At 38.7% G+C, this 16987-nt stretch overlaps 1 long non-coding RNA gene across 2 annotated transcripts; it reads right to left on the reverse strand.

Annotated features, from left to right (window-relative positions):
• Nucleotides 1-7598: 7598 nt before the first annotated feature.
• On the reverse strand, nt 7599-8352 carry LOC119498090. 2 transcript variants are annotated; one of them, XR_005209052.1, is made up of 2 exons: nt 8326-8352; nt 7599-7736 (listed from the first exon to the last, which is right to left on the reverse strand). It is a non-coding gene; the product is annotated as an uncharacterized LOC119498090 (long non-coding RNA). The 2 variants fall into 2 exon arrangements; XR_005209045.1 differs by lacking the exon at nt 8326-8352 and adding an exon at nt 7892-7918.
• Between the last annotated feature and the right edge of the window lie 8635 nt (nt 8353-16987).

Raw genomic sequence — 16987 nt, forward strand, 5'->3', positions numbered from 1 at the left:
CAATACACTCACAGTTGACATCTCTACTCAGTTGGATATTTGTAACATACATATTTTTTTCTTCAAAATAATGCTTCTTTTCAAGAATATGGCTGGTATAAATCTGTATTTGTTTTTAACTTTAAAAACAAATTATTGTCATGAAATACTTGATCATTGTATCTCCCATGCCAGGTAAATACGAGTTGGATGCAACTCGCATTGCTCAACACACAGCTTCACAATGTTCACCAGACACCGCTGCACAGCAACACTGCCACTTTTCTGGACATTTAAATTTAGTTTTCCATGCGTCATTTCGAATATTCATACATACCCTTTTATGTATTACAGTGATGTCATCGTCCTTTGATGTGATGTCATCGTCCTTTGATGTGATGTCATCGTCCTTTTGATGTGATGTCATTGTCCTTTGATGTTTTTACACATTCTGGAACATTAGGCTAGTTTGGATCGACACATTGTAGCGTGCTGCCACAATACACACAGTTGACAATCTCTACTCAGTTGGATATTTGTAACATACATATTTTTTTCTTCAAAATAATGCTTTTTTACAGGAATATGGCTGTTATTGATCTGTATTTCTTTATAACTTAAAAAAAAAATATTGTCACAACATACTTGATAATTGTATCTCCCATGCCAGGTAAATATGAGTTGGATGCAACTCGCATTGCTCAACACACAGCTTCACAACGGTCACCAGACACTGCTGCACAGCAACACTGCCACTTTTCTGGACATTTAAATTTAGTTTTCCATACGTCATTTCGAATATTTATAAATATCCTTTTAAGTATTACAGTGATGTCATCGTCCTTTGATGTGATGTCATCGTACTTTGATGTGATGTTATCGTCCATTGATGTTGTCACACATTCTGGAACATTAGGCTAATTTGGGTAAACACTTGAAGCGTGCTGCTACAATATACTCACAATTGACATCTCTTCTCAGTTGGATATTTTTAACATACATATTTTTTTCTTCAAAATAATGTTTCTTTTCAAGAATATGGATGGTATTAATCTGTATTGGTTTTTAACTTTAAAAAAAATATATTTTCATATAATACTTGATCATTGTATCTCCCATGCCAGGTAAATATGAGTTGGATGCGACTCGCATTGCTCAACACACAGCTACACAATGTACACCAGACACCGCTGCACAGCAGCACTGCCATTTTTCTGGACATTTAAATTTAGTTTTCCATACGTCATTTTGAATATTCATACATGTCTTTTCATGTATTGCAGTGATGTCATCGTCCTTTGATGAGATGTCATCGTCCTTTGATGTGATGACATCGTCCTTAGAAGTTTTCACACATTCTGGAACATTAGGCTAGTTTGGGTAGACATTTGAAGCGTGCTGCTAAAATACACTCACAGTTTACAATCTCTACTGAGTTGGATATTTGTAACTGTAGGGACCTCACCAGACAAAGAGCCTTGGTCTGGTGACATGGGAAATTAGAAGCCTGATAACAGTAACAAAGACTAAACCGCCAGCTCTTGAAATCTGTCACCTAGGTGCGAGATTTCATTTTGAATCCAAACAAGGGCTCCCATTGGGTGAGGCTAACAGGAAATGTGGGGTCTTTCCGGTGACACGCCCACAATCTCACAGGAGATAAAAGCACGCCAACCTGAACATCATTCCCTTTCCATTGTGACTTTGTTTGCTCCAGGAGGTACCCAACACTACAGCGTTCACCTTAAGATCGAGCCACAGTTCCTGACCTCGCTGGACGAGTTAAGCTATTGTTGTGTCCATCAGACTTTGAGATCCTCATACCTGCAGAAGGAAGAAACGTCCAGCCCCCGCTCTTCACCAAGGAAGACAAGGACCCCGTTCTTCACCAAGGAAGACACGGACCCCGTTCTTCACAAAGGAAACGTGCGCACTGCCTTTTCCTTCATCAATGGCTGCTTTCCCTACGCTGCCACACGGAGGTCCAGCCCTGCCGTTCATCAGCTGACGAGCATCATAACGGCCCGTTATTGTCCGAGCCTGCGCGACGCCGCCGGACCAATTAACGACGATATACTCCACTATCGCTCCGAAGAAGCGATCCAAGTAAGAGGCTTGTGTCTGGGCAGAGACTAGTGAAATTGTGTATTCCAATAAGTTAATAACTATTGTTGATTTATACTGAACGTACGGACCGCCAAGTCCGCTTGTTTGCTTTGTTTACTTTACTTGCTTTGCTTTGCTTTGCTTGTTTGTTATGCTTTGTTTACTGTTGCTGACTGTTTGATCACTGTGTGCTCCTTGTGTTAGCTTCTGCCAAAACGTGAAGATCTGTAGCTGTAGTTTATTAGTAAAAGACCAGTGCACGGCTGACAAACGTGAGTTTGCCTGCCGAGCCTCTGAGTAATAATAATCCAGCTGTTACATCTCTCGCGCGGCAGTTAGGATTCCTGCTGCTGCTTGTTTGCTGTGTTGACAGTGCGCCCCGCCGTGGGTTTCTTGTGTTCGTTTCTGCCATCACGGTTTAAGACTTGTAGCTGTATTCTATCAGTTAAAGGACCAGCGCACGGCCGACAAACGTGAGTTTGCCTGCCGAGCTTCTGAGTGATTATAATACGGCTGCTACGTCTTTTGCCGAGGCAGTAAGAACCTCTTTTTGCTGCGCTCTGAGCGCGCCTTTTTTCTCAACTTCTACTACACACAAACATTCCTATTTACCGACCACGTGGGGACTTTACGTTCCCGTTCGTGCGTTGTCGGTAACTTTCGTGGCGCTTCCGTCACTAGAGCAAAACCTCCCTTACGTGACGTAACCACTTACGTGGTGACGTCCACCTCGGGGTTTCTCTTGCTCCTCCCACACACACACACACACACACACATAGACACGTCTCCTCACATAGGCTCACACACGTTCCTACCTTACCGACACGTGGGACTGACATCCCGTTTGTGCGTGGTCTGTAACGTTCGAGCAACCCCCCCTTACGTGACGTAACCACTTACGTGGTGACGTCCACTTAGGACTTCCTTTGCTCCTCCCACACCACACACACACATAGACACTCCTCCTCCTACACACCCATTACCTTACCGACATGTGGGATTCACATCCCGTTTGTGCGTGGTCTGTAACGTTCGAGCAACCCCCCCCATTACGTGACGTAACCACTTACGTGGTGACGTCCACTTAGGGCTTCCTTTGCTCCTCCCACACCACACACACACATAGACACTCCTCCTCCTTCACACCTAGACACATACACATATTCATTCAAACACACACACACACTCACACACACATTCTCTTGTTTTTGTGTTTTGTTTAATTCTAGTTTAGTGCTTAGAGCTGCATTGTAGAATATCCATTTGTTTATTGAAAGTGTTGTTAATCTTTAATTACTACTGTTTAACTATTGATTTAAATTGATGTTGTTAGAGTGTTGTTTATTGTTGATTGAGATAACTATATTTAAATAAATGGTCTTACTTTAAAAAGCAGTTGTCTGTGTTTATTGTGAATTTATATTGTGGTAACAGCTGGTTGTGAGAGTTAGTGCTCGGATTCACCCTTCACCGTTCATATCCCAAATGTAAAGTAGTGTTTAAATACTGGCATTTGGAGTGAACAACCCCCTTATGAGACTGAATTGACGTTTTGGTTATTGGTCCCTGATTCCAGGGTGGTGCCCCGTTCATTATTAATGTCGATTGATAATTCTTATTAATAATAATAATTCTATGAATATTATTTATTAATTAGCTAATAATCAAACCTGTTCCCATTTGTAAATCCCCTACATAACATACATATTTTTTTCTTCAAAATAATGCTTCTTTTCAAGAATATGGCTGGTATTAATCTGTATTTGTTTTTAGCTTTAAAAAAAAATTATTGTCATGAAATACTTGATCATTGTATCTCCCATGCCAGGTAAATATGAGTTGGATGCAACTCACATAGCTCAACACACAGCTTCACAACGTACACCAGACACTGCTGCAGAGCAACACTGACACTTTTCTGGACATTTAAATTTAGTTTTCCATACGTCATTTAGAATATTCATACATATCCTTTTAAGTATTACAGTGATGTCATCGTCCTTTGATGTTTTCACACATTCTGGAACATTAGGCTAGTTTGGGTAGACACTTGAAGCGTGCTGCTACAATACACTCACAGTTGACAATCTCTACTCAGTTGGATATTTGTAACATACATATTTTTTTCTTCAAAATAATGCTTCTTTTCAAGAATATGGCTGGTATTAATCTGTATTTGTTTATAACTTTAAAAAAAAATTATTGTCATAAAAAACTTGATCATTGTATCTCCAATGCCAGGTAAATATGAGTTGGATGCGACTCGCATTGCTCAAAAAATAGCTTCACAACGTACATCAGACACTGCTGCACAGCAACACTGCCACTTTTCTGGACATTTAAATTTAGTTTTCCATACGTCATTTTGAATATTCATACATATCCTTTTATGTATTACAGGGATGTCATCGTCCTTTGATGTGATGTCATCGTCATTTGATGTGATGTCATCGTACTTTGATGTGATGTTATCGTCCATTGATGTTGTCACACATTCTGGAACATTAGGCTAGTTTGGGTAAACACTTGAAGCGTGCTGCTACAATATACTCACAATTGACATCTCTACTCAGTTGGATATTTGTAACATACATATTTTTTTCTTCAAAATAATGCTTCTTTTCAAGAATATGGCTGGTATTAATCTGTATTTGTTTTTAACTTTAAAAAAACAATTATTGTCATGAAATACTTGATCATTGTATCTCCCATGCCAGGTAAATAGGAGTTGGATGCAGACACTGCTGCACAGCAACACTGCCATTTTTCTGGACATTTAAATTTAGTTTTCCATACGTCATTTAGAATATTTATACATATCCTTTTATGTATTACAGTGATGTCATCGTCTTTTGATGTGATGTATTCGTCCTTTGATGTGATGTCATCGTCCTTTGATGTGATGTCATCATCCTTTGATGTGATTCATCGTCCTTTGATGTGATGTCATTGTCCTTTGATGTGATGTCATCGTCCTTTGATGTTTTCACACATTCTGGAACATTAGGCTAGTTTGGATCGACACATTGTAGCGTGCTGCCACAATACACTCACAGTTGACAATCTCTACTCAGTTGGATATTTGTAACATACATATTTTTTTCTTCAAAATAATGTTTCTTTTCAAAAATATGGCTGGTATTAATCTGTATTTGTTTTTAACTTTAAAAACAAATTATTGTCATGAAATACTTTATCACTGTATCTCCCATGCCAGGTAAATATGAGTTGGATGCAACTCGCATTGCTCAACACACAGCTTCACAACGGTCACCAGACACTGCTGCACAGCAACACTGCCACTTTTCTGGACATTTAAATTTAGTTTTCTATACATCATTTCGAATATTCATACATATCATTTTATGTATTACAGTGATGTCATCGTCCTTTGTTGTGATGTCATCGTCCTTTGATGTGATGTCATCGTCCTTTAATGTGATGTCATCGTCCTTTGATGTTTTCACACATTCTGGAAGATTAGGCTAGTTTGGGTAAACACTTGAAGCGTGCTGCTACACTATACTCACAATTGACATCTCTACTCAGTTGGATATTTGTAACATACATATTTTTTTCTTCAAAATAATGCTTCTTTTCAAGAATATGGATGGTATTAATCTGTATTGGTTTTTAAAGGGACTATTTGTAACTTTCAGAAATGCTTCTAAACAGCGACATCTGTGGCCGTGAAATCAACGAAAGTCAGCATCGGGCTCGCGCTTGCTCGCTCTCAATATACCTGAACCAGCATCACTCAAAACAGTGAGGCGACACAAGTCAGCTAAAACCACAATATCACTCTATATTTCAGCTGCTTGGCAGTAATGTTAGCTGACCAGATGAAGGTCTCTCCATGAACATGATTTAGATCTGATCCTAGTGTTGGCTTTTCCTGCCTAAGTGCAGGCTGAGGCAGCGGGGCTCTCCAGCGTGTCTCCCTGCTCTCTCCGCCCGCAGCCGGAGAGAGCAGAGGAGACACCGGCACCCGGTCGGTAACGAGAAGACAACATAAATCTCTGTAGAGCTCCGTCACTTCACAAGACACGGAAAACCTCTGTTGGTCTGGAGGAGCTGCAGCAGTTATTTCTGCACAAACGTCCCCTGTACATTCACTAGATATTGTCAGAGCTAAACTAACTCTTCTGCAGTGTGTAGTGAACGCGCGTTCACGTCTAGCGGTGGAGCGAGCTGAGCTGTCTGAGTGAAGGCGAGCAGGCAGAGGAGGAGGGTACAGCGGCTACACACGAACGCGCATATGCGAGCGCGCATGTGTGACGACCCGCTACATTTTTGCGCGTACAAAGTTACAAATAGTCCTTTTAACTTAAAAAAAAAATTATTGTCATAAAATACTTGATCATTGTATCTCCAATGCCAGGTAAATATGAGTTGGATGCGACTCGCATTGCTCAACACACAGCTTCACAATGTACACCAGACACTGCTGCACAGCAACACTGCCACTTTTCTGGACATTTAAATTTAGTTTTCCATACGTCATTTTGAATATCCATACATGTCTTTTCATGTACTACAGTGATATCATCGTCCTTTAATGAGATGTCATCGTCCTTTTATGTGATGTCATCGTCCTTTGATGTGATGTCATCATCCTTTGATGTTTTCACACATTCTGGAACATTAGGCTAGTTTGGATCGACACACTGTAGCGTGCTGCCACAATACACTCACAGTTGACAATATCTACTCAGTTGGATATTTGTAACATACATATTTTTTTCTTCAAAATAATGCTTCTTTTCAAGAATATGGATGGTATTAATCTGTATTTGTTTTTAACATTAAAAACAAATTATTGTCATAAAATACTTGATCATTGTATATCCAATGCCAGATAAATATGAGTTTGATGCGACTCGCATTGCTCAACACACAGCTTCACAATGTCCACCAGACACCGCTGCACAGCAACACTGCCACTTTTCTGGACATTTAAATTTAGTTTTCCATACGTCATTTTGAATATTCATACATGTCTTTTCATGTACTACAGTGATGTCATCGTCCTTTAATAAGATGTCATCGTCCTTTTATGTGATGTCATCGTCCTTTGATGTGATGTCATCGTCCTTTGATGTGATGTCATCGTCCTTTGATGTTTTCATACATTCTGGAACATTAGGCTAGTTTGGATAGACACATTAAAGCGTGCTGCCTGAATACACTCACAGTTGACTTCTCTACTCAGTTGGATATTTGTAACATACATATTTTTTTCTTCAAAATACTGCTTCTTTTCAAGAATATGGATGGTATTAATCTGTATTTGTTTTTAACATTAAAAACAAATTATTGTCATAAAATACTTGATCATTGTATATCCAATGCCAGGTAAATATGAGTTTGATGCGACTCGCATTGGTCAACACACAGCTTCACAACGTACATCAGACACTGCTGCACAGCAACACTGTCACTTTTCTGGACATTTAAATTTAATTTTCCATACGTCATTTCGAATATTCATACATTTCCTTTTAAGTATTACAGTGATGTCATCGTCCTTTGTTGTGATGTCTTCCTCCTTTGATGTGATGTCATCGTCCTTTAATGTGATGTCATCGTCCTTTGATGTTTTCACACATTCTGGAACATTAGGCTAGTTTGGACAGACACATTGAAGCGTGCTGCCACAATACACTCACAGTTGACAATCTCTACTCAGTTGGATATTTGTAACATACATATTTTTTTCTTCAAAATAATGCTTCTTTTCAAGAATATGGCTGTTATTGATCTGTATTTCTTTATAACTTTAAAAAAAAATATTGTCATAACATACTTGATCATTGTATGTCCCATGACAGGTAAATATGAGTTGGATGGAACTCGCATTGCTCAACACACAGCTTCACAACGGTCACCAGACACTGCTGCACAGCAACACTGCCACTTTTCTGGACATTTAAATTTAGCTTTCCATAAATCATTTCGAATATTCATACATATCATTTTATGTATTACAGTGATGTCATCGTCCTTTGATGTGATGTCATCGTCCTTTGATGTTTTCACACATTCTGGAACATTAGGCTAGTTTGGATAGACACATTGAAGCGTGCTGCCTGAATACACTCACAGTTGACTTCTCTACTCAGTTGGATATTTGTACCATACATATTTTTTTCTTCAAAATAATGCTTCTTTTCAAGAATATGGATGGTATTAATCTGTATTTGTTTTTAACATTAAAAACAAATTATTGTCATAAAATACTTGATCATTGTATATCCAATGCCAGGTAAATATGAGTTTGATGCGACTCGCATTGGTCAACACACAGCTTCACAACGTACATCAGACACTGCTGCACAGCAACACTGCCACTTTTCTGGACATTTAAATTTAGTTTTCCATATATCATTTCGAATATTCATACATATCCTTTTATGTATTACAGTGATGTCATCATCCTTTGATGTGATGTCATCGTCCTTTGATGTGATTCATCGTCCTTTGATGTGATGTCATCGTCCTTTGATGTTTTCACACATTTTGGAACATTAGGCTAGTTTGGATGGACACATTGAAGCGTGCTGCCACAATACACTCACAGTTGACAATCTCTACTCAGTTGGATATTTGTAACATACATATTTTTTTCTTCAAAATAATGCTTCTTTTCAACAATATGGCTGTTATTGATCTGTATTTCTATATAACTTTAAAAAAAAATATTGTCATAACATACTTGATCATTGTTTCTTCCATGCCAGGTAAATATGAGTTGGATGCAACTCGCATTTCTCAACACACAGCTTCACAACGTACACCAGACACTGCTGCACAGCAACACTGCCACTTTTCTGGACATTTAAATTTAGTTTTCCATACGTCATTTTGAATATCCATACATGTCTTTTCATGTACTACAGTGATATCATCGTCCTTTAATGAGATGTCATCGTCTTTTTATGTGATGCCATCGTCCTTTGATGTGATGTCATCGTCCATTGATGTTGTCACACATTCTGGAACATTAGGTTAGTTTGGGTAAACACTTGAAGCGTGCTGCTACATTATACTCACAATTGACATCTCTACTCAGCTGGATATTTGTAACATACATATTTGTTTCTTCAAAATAATGCTTCTTTTCAAGAATATGGATGGTATTAATCTGTATTTGTTTTTAACTTAAAAAAAAAATTATTGTCATAAAATACTTGATCATTGTATCTCCAATGCCAGGTAAATATGAGTAGGATGCAACTCGCATTGCTCAACACACAGCTTCACAACATACATCAGACACTGCTGCACAGCAACACTGCCACTTTTCTGGACATTTAAATTTAGTTTTCCATATATCATTTCGAATATTCATACATATCCTTTTATGTATTACAGTGATGTCATCATCCTTTGATGTGATGTCATCGTCCTTTGATGTGATTCATCGTCCTTTGATGTAATGTCATCGTCCTTTGATGTTTTCACACATTTTGGAACATTAGGCTAGTTTGGATGGACACATTGAAGCGTGCTGCCACAATACACTCACAGTTGACAATCTCTACTCAGTTGGATATTTGTAACATACATATTTTTTTCTTCAAAATAATGCTTCTTTTCAACAATATGGCTGTTATTGATCTGTATTTCTATATAACTTTAAAAAAAAATATTGTCATAACATACTTGATCATTGTTTCTTCCATGCCAGGTAAATATGAGTTGGATGCAACTCGCATTTCTCAACACACAGCTTCACAACGTACACCAGACACTGCTGCACAGCAACACTGCCACTTTTCTGGACATTTAAATTTAGTTTTCCATACGTCATTTTGAATATTCATACATGTCTTTTCATGTACTACAGTGATATCATCGTCCTTTAATGAGATGTCATCGTCTTTTTATGTGATGCCATCGTCCTTTGATGTGATGTCATCGTCCATTGATGTTGTCACACATTCTGGAACATTAGGTTAGTTTGGGTAAACACTTGAAGCGTGCTGCTACATTATACTCACAATTGACATCTCTACTCAGCTGGATATTTGTAACATACATATTTGTTTCTTCAAAATAATGCTTCTTTTCAAGAATATGGATGGTATTAATCTGTATTTGTTTTTAACTTAAAAAAAAAATTATTGTCATAAAATACTTGATCATTGTATCTCCAATGCCAGGTAAATATGAGTAGGATGCAACTCGCATTGCTCAACACACAGCTTCACAACATACATCAGACACTGCTGCACAGCAACACTGCCACTTTTCTGGACATTTAAATTTAGTTTTCCATACGTCATTTTGAATATTCATACATATCCTTTTATGTATTACAGGGATGTCATCGTCCTGTGATGTGATGTCTTCGTCCTTTGATGTGATATCATCGTTCTTTGATGTATTCGTCCTTTGATGTGATGTCATCGTCCTTTGATGTGATGTCATCGTCCTTTCATGTCTTCATCCTTTGATGTGATGTCATCGTCCTTTGATGTGATGTCATCGTCCTTTGATCTTTCCACACATTCTGGAACATTAGGCTAGTTTGGGTAGACACTTGTAGCGTGCTGCTATAATACACTCACAGTGGACAATCTCTACTTAGTTGGATATTTGTAACATACATATTTTTTTCTTCAAAATAATGCTTCTTTTCAAGAATATGGCTGGTATTAATCTGTATTTGTTTTTAACATTAAAAAAAATTATTGTCATAAAAAATTTGATCATTGTATCACCAATGCCAGGTAAATATGAGTTGGATGTGACTCGCATTGCTCAAAAAACAGCTTCAGAACGTACATCAGAAACTGCTGCACAGCAACACTGCCACTTTTCTGGACATTTAAATTTAGTTTTCCATACGTCATTTTGAATATTCATACATATCCTTTTATGTATTACAGTGATGTCATCGTCCTTTGATGTGATGTCATCGTCCTTTGAGGTTGTCACACATTCTGGAACATTAGGCTAGTTTGGATCGACACATTGTAGTGTGCTGCCACAATACACTCACAGTTGACAATCTCTACTCAGTTGGATATTTGTAACATACATATTTTTTTCTTCAAAATAATGCTTCTTTTCAAGAATATGGCTGTTATTGATCTATATTTATTTATAACTTAAAAAAAAATTATTGTCATAACATACTTGATCATTGTATCTCCCATGCCAGGTAAATATGAGTTGGATGCAACTCGCATTAATCAACACACAGCTTCACAATGTACATCAGACACCGCTGCACAGCAGCACTGCCACTTTTCTGGACATTTAAATTTAGTTTTCCATACGTCATTTTGAATATTCATACATATCCTTTTATGTATTACAGGGATGTCATCGTCCTTTGATGTGATGTCATCGTCCTTTGATGTGATGTGATCGTCCTTTGATGTTGTCACATATTCTGGAACATTAGGCTAGTTTGGTTAGACACTTGAAGCGTGCTGCTACAATACACTCACAGTTGACAATCTCTACTCAGTTGGATATTTGTAACATACATATTTTTTTCTTCAAAATAATGCTTCTTTTCAAGAATATGGCTGGTATTAATCTGTATTTGTTTTTAACTTTAAAAACAAATTATTGTTATGAAATACTTTATCATTGTATCTCCCATGCCAGGTAAATAGGAGTTGGATGCAACTCGCATTGCTCAACACACAGCTTCACAACGTACACCAGACACTGCTGCACAGCAACACTGCCACTTTTCTGGACATTTAAATTTAGTTTTCCATACGTCATTTTGAATATTCATACATATCCTTTTATGTATTACAGTAATGTCATCGTCCTTTGATGTGATGTCATCGTCCTTTGATGTGATGTCATCGTACTTTGATACGATGTTATCGTCCATTGATGTTGTCACACATTCTGGAACATTATGCTAGTTTGGATAGACACATTGAAGCTTGCTGCCACAATACACTCACAGTTGACAATCTCTACTCAGTTGGATATTTGTAACATACATATTTTTTTCTTCAAAATAATGCTTCTTTTCAAGAATATGGCTGTTATTGATCTGTATTTCTTTATAACTTTAAAAAACAATTATTGTCATAACATACTTGATCATTGTATCTCCCATGCCAGGTAAATATGAGTTGGATGCAACTCGCATTGCTCAACACACAGCTTCACAACGGTCACAGCTTCACAACGGTCACCAGTTGAATCCACTCCCCCGAGTCATATTAATACTCACATTCCTCGAGACACCGGCCGAGGAGGTGGAGTTGGAGTCATCTTCGACTCAAGCCTATTAATAAACCCTAAAACTAAACTAAATTATAACTCATTTGAAAGCCTTGTTCTTAGTCTTTCACACCCAACCTGGAAAGCACTACAGCCAATTTTATTTGTTATAGTGTACCTCGCTCCAGGCCCATATTCTGAATTTTTATCTGAATTCTCAGAGTTTCTATCAAGCTTAGTCCTGAAAACAGATAAAGTCATTGTAGTAGGTGATTTTAATATTCATGTGGACGTTGATAATGATAGCCTCAGTACTGCGTTTATCTCTTTATTAGATTCAATTGGTTTCTCGCAGAACGTGCATAAACCCACTCACCGCTTTAACCACACCCTCGACCTTGTTATGTCATAAGGCGCTGAAATTGAACATTTAATTGTTTTTCCACAGAACTCTCTTTTATCAGACCATTATTTAATCACTTTTGAATTCTTATTACTAGACTATACACCATCAGACAAAAGTCTGTACACTAGATGTCTATCCGATAGTGTTGTAGCTAAATTTAAGGAAGCGATTCCATCAGCATTAAATTCAATACCATGTCTCAATATAACAGAGGACTCGTATGTTAATTTTAGCCCTACCCAAATTGATCATCTTGTAGATAGTGCTACAGACTCACTGCGAGTCACACTTGATTCTGTTGCCCCTCTAAAAAAGAAGTTAATAAAACAAAGGAAGTCAGCTCCATGGTATAACCCTCAAACACGCAAATTAAAGCAAGCATCGAGGAAACTGGAAAGGATATGGCGTTCCACCAAGCAGGAAGAATCTCATTTAGTCTGGCAAGATAGTCTTAAAACATATAGGAAGGCTCTCTGTGATGCCAGAGCAGCCCATTACTCATCATTAATAGAGAAAAATAAGAACAACCCTAGGTTTCTATTCAGCACTGTAGCCAGGCTGACAGAAAGTCACAGCTCTATTGAGCCATGTATTCCTACAACCCTCAGTAGTAGTGACTTCATGAGTTTCTTTAATGATAAAATCATAACTATTAGAGACAAAATTAATCACCTCCTACCGTCAACTGGTACCAATTTATCCTCAAACTTAGGAACCTTAGAAACAGCTGTACAACCTGATATATATTTAGACTGCTTTTCTCCTATCGATCTCCACAAACAAACTTCACTGATCTCCTCATCTAAATCATCTACCTGTCTCCTAGACCCTATTCCAACTAGACTGCTTAAAGAAGTTTTACCTCTAGTTAGCACCTCTTTACTGGATATGATCAATGTGTCTTTACTAACAGGCTATGTACCACAGTCCTTTAAAGTAGCTGTAATTAAACCTCTTCTTAAAAAGCCCACTCTTGATCCAGAGGTCCTAGCCAACTATAGACCTATATCTAACCTTCCCTTTGCCTCCAAAATACTCGAGAAAGTAGTTGCCAGTCAGCTGTGTGACTTTCTACAGAACAATCATTTATTCGAAGATTATCAGTCAGGATTTAGAGTGCACCATAGCACAGAGACAGCACTAGTGAAAATTACAAATGACCTTCTAATGGCATCGGACAAAGGACTTGTCTCTGTACTTGTCTTGCTAGATCTCAGTGCTGCTTTCGACACCATTGACCATGACATCCTATTACAAAGACTGGAACATTTAATTGGCATTAAAGGAACTGCACTAAGTTGGTTTAAGTCCTATTTATCAGATCGATCTCAGTTTGTACATGTCAACGATGAGTCCTCCATGCACGCCAAAGTTAGTCACGGAGTTCCACAGGGTTCTGTACTTGGACCAATTCTATTTACCTTATATATGCTTCCCTTAGGCAATGTTATTAGAAAACACTCCATAAACTTTCATTGTTATGCAGATGATACCCAATTATATCTATCGATCAAACCAGACAAAACAAACCAGTTAACTAAACTTCAAGCATGCGTTAAGGACATAAAAACCTGGATGACCTGCAATTTCCTGATGTTAAACTCAGACAAAACTGAAGTTATTGTACTAGGCCCTGAGCACCTCCGAAACAAATTATCTAATGATATAGTTACTTTAGATGGCATTGCCCTGGCCTCCAGCACCACCGTAAGGAATCTGGGAGTTGTCTTCGATCAGGATATGTCCTTTAACTCTCACATAAAACAAACCTCACGGACTGCCTTCTTTCATCTACGTAACATTGCGAAGATCAGGCACATCCTGTGTCAAAATGATGCAGAAAAATTAGTCCATGCATTTGTTACCTCTAGACTCGATTACTGCAATTCCTTATTATCAGGCTGCTCCAATAAGTCTCTTAAGACTCTCCAGTTGATCCAGAATGCTGCAGCACGTGTACTGACTAGAACTAGAAAAATAGATCATATTACGCCTGTATTAGCTTCTCTACACTGGCTGCCTGTAAAATCCAGAATAGATTTTAAAATCGTCCTCCTCACCTACAAAGCGCTAAACGGTCAGGCCCCATCATATCTTAAAGAGCTCATAGTACCCTACTACCCCACTAGAGCACTGCGCTCACAGAATGCAGGGTTACTTGAGGTTCCTAGAGTCTCCAAAAGTAGAATCGGAGCAAGAGCCTTCAGCTATCAAGCTCCTCTTCTCTGGAACCAGCTCCCAGTTTCAGTCCGGGAGGCAGACACCGTCTCTACATTTAAGAGTAGGCTAAAGACTTTCCTCTTTGATAACGCTTATACTTAAGCTGCTATAGGCATAGACTGCCGGGGGACTTCCTATGACACACTGTCATAAGGAACTTCCTATGACACACTGAGCTCCCCTCTCCTTCTGTATATACTCATGTACCATGTCCATGTTGTTACTAACTTCCTTCCTTCCCGGGAGTCCTTGTGCCTCCTTGTCTCGCAGCTAACCGTGGAGTGGGGTCACACCTGGAGCGAGGTCATACCTGGAGCAGGATCACACCGGGAGCGAGGTTATACCTGGAGCAGGGGTACACTTGGAGCAGGGTTTCACCTGGATCTTGGTGGTCTCCGGTATTGTGGCTGCATCTGCTGCCGCGTCGGTGCCTGCTTGACACCAACTGCTACCAACCTTAATTAACTACGTCTGTACGAGGGACTACCAATGCTAACGAGGGATTTCCAACACCTAGTGACAATGTGGCAGCCTGGAGAATAACACTTCTCAGTCACTGCCAAAGACATCAAGAGCTCCCAGCAAGCATGCTAATGCTGCGGGAACCAGCGGCATCGATCGCAGGGACGTCCCACACCATCACACATGGACGTACTGAGGAGAGATGCTGGACAGTGTTGGTGAGCTAGCCAGATGTATGGTGGACTGAGACAGCTGGAAGCTCCACTTGAAAGCCCGTCTGGGGACGACCCAATGATATCATTCCCGATAGTTGTATTATCACTCCTTCCATCCGCCACTATTGGTTTTGTGTTATCAGTCCTACTTGTATTAGCTATTACAGCTGCTAGGCTACTATTGTGGCCTTTTAAGTATTACAGTGATGTCATCGTCCTTTGATGTGATGTCATCGTCCTTTGATGTTTTCACACATTCTGGAACATTAGGCTAGTTTGGATCGACACATTGTAGCGTGCTGCCACAATCCACTCACAGTTGACAATCTCTACTCAGTTGGATATTTGTAACACATATTTTTTTCTTCAAAATAATCCTTCTTTTCAAGAATATGGCTGGTATTAATCTGTATTTGTTTTTAACTTTAAAAATAAATTATTGTCATGAAATACTTGATCATTGTATCTCCCATGCCAGGTAAATAGGAGTTGGATGCAACTCTCATTGCTCAACACACAGCTTCACAACATACACCAGACACTGCTGCACAGCAACACTGCCACTTTTCTGGACATTTAAATTTAGTTTTCCATACGTCATTTAGAATATTCATACACATCATTTCATGTATTACAGTGATGTCATTGTCCTTTGATGTGATGTCTTCGTCCTTTGATGTGATGTCATCGTCCTTTGATGTGATGTCATCGTCCTTTGATGTTGTCACACATTCTGGAACATTAGGCTAGTTTGGGTAGACACTTGAAGTGTGCTGCTACAATACACTCACAGTTGACAATCTCTACTCAGTTGGATATTTGTAATATACATGTTTTTTTCTTCAAAATAATGCTCCTTTTCAAGAATATGGCTGGTATTAATCTGTATTTGTTTTTAACTTTAAAAAAACAATTATTGTCATAAAAAACTTGATCATTGTATCTCCAATGCCAGGTAAATATGAGTTGGATGCGACTTGCATTGCTCAAAAAACAGCTTCACAACGTACATCAGACACTGCTGCACAGCAATACTGCCACTTTTCTGGACATTTAAATTTAGTTTTCCATACATCATTTTGAATATTCATACATATCCTTCTTGGAAAGACTCGTATGAATTGAATGATGATTTATTACAAAGTGCACAAATTATGAATAGTAACAGTCTTTGGCGATTTAGACCCGATGTGAAATAATAAAGGGGAAGTGAAGCTGTAGTAGGATGTAGAAATATTCCCCCCGGGTCTAGACACTGGTGGTGGTGATGGTGAAGACTGATGCAGATCCGATGAATGAAGTGGAGCAGGATTACTCTGATGTGATAAATCTGGAGGTGATGGGGTGGTGGAGGGTCACGATAGACCAGAGCAATAGAGAGGTCATAATAGACCAG

This window comes from Sebastes umbrosus, chromosome 1, assembly GCF_015220745.1.
Source record: "Sebastes umbrosus isolate fSebUmb1 chromosome 1, fSebUmb1.pri, whole genome shotgun sequence".
Classification (NCBI taxonomy): domain Eukaryota; kingdom Metazoa; phylum Chordata; class Actinopteri; order Perciformes; family Sebastidae; genus Sebastes; species Sebastes umbrosus.